Here is a 1,328-nt window from a genome sequence, read left to right as displayed (position 1 = left end):
AGGCTCCGGCAAGGGATGGTGGCGAACCCTGCTGTACTCTTTCACCACAACTTTCTCTCACTCTTATTTCCTGTTTCTGCTGTGCCTTTAATTCAATGGGTCAGCCTTGTCACACTGTGTCACGCTGAATATCCCCGAGAACTACGTTAAGGGCACACTTGTCTGTGGAGTGCTCAGCCACTTGCACGTTAATTTCACGAGCAGGCTGTTCCGTTGATTGGATCAACTGGAACCCTCGACGTCGTAAGCGACGGAGTGCCAACAACAACAGTGTTTATAAGTTGTCAGAGTTGTGTCCCCACCCCTTCCATCCAGCAATAAGTTGTACAGAGATAATTGTGATCCACACTTCTTTTTCCAGTTCTAGCATGCTTTCGCTAAAACGCAAAGACATAATGGCATACCTACACAATTGTGCTCCCTACCCCGATTTTGTTTCCTTATAACTTTCAGGTAAAGGGATATTTTGAATGAAATTTTCTACAAATCCGTTTCAGATGATTTCGATTTCAATTATATTGGAATTTAGTAAGAAAACAAAATTATGGGAGCAACTGTCTTCGCAGACTCATATTGTCGTTCAATGCTCGAAACGAGGAATAGATAGACAGCCAACAACTGATGAAGGGTCGTTCTTTATGTTACTTGTCCCGTTTTCCATTTGTTTCTCTCGTTGCTTGCGTATTGAACTCATTGTTTTTGTATTTCATGTTGTTTACTGTTGGTGACGTCATGTACCCATATATGCATGTGTGTGTGTATATATATATATATCCGTTGTCTGTAGTTCATTTTTCTAACGTCCTGTACCCTGTTATGCATCTATATACACATGTAGATGTAAGTATGTACATATATGTGGGTATACATGTATACATATTCTTTGTATTATTATATATATATCTTAATATATAAATCTGAAGTTGTGTGTTTGTGTTAATCTGAAAAATTACAGATATGTGAAAAGTACCAACCCTGCCATCTATTATAACTTTTGTTGTTCTGTTTAATATATACATAGATTATGCCTCCAAAGAAGAGAGTTTGCTGGGGAAAGACAGCAACCGGTTTAAAATGACAGCCACAGACTGCAGCAATTCACCACATTCCAGTAGCTACTTTGAGCATAATGCAAAATGGTGCATCAACACCTTCTGCTCAATCTGATAGAATTCTGGCAAAACTGTTTAGCAACAGATCGCCAGCAATTGCTTCATCACAAATTGCCATCCTAGCTCCTGTGAAAAGGGATTACCCTGCTATGTATAATCAGAGCAGCGCAAAAAGTTGTTTTGCACAAGCATTTCTATAGCCAATTACATGGATGA

The 1,328-nt window shown here is 39.2% G+C and overlaps 1 protein-coding gene across 1 annotated transcript in view; it reads left to right on the top strand.

Moving 5' to 3' along the window:
* Nucleotides 1-1,328, top strand: part of LOC106868105 (epoxide hydrolase 4) — a 24,829-nt gene that overhangs the window by 1,270 nt on the left and 22,231 nt on the right. The window lies entirely within an intron of this gene.

Source organism: Octopus bimaculoides, chromosome 2 (genome assembly GCF_001194135.2).
Source record: "Octopus bimaculoides isolate UCB-OBI-ISO-001 chromosome 2, ASM119413v2, whole genome shotgun sequence".
NCBI classification, from domain to species: domain Eukaryota; kingdom Metazoa; phylum Mollusca; class Cephalopoda; order Octopoda; family Octopodidae; genus Octopus; species Octopus bimaculoides.
The sequence above is the reverse complement of the archived record's forward strand: the minus strand, read 5'-3'. Positions and strand labels throughout refer to the sequence as shown.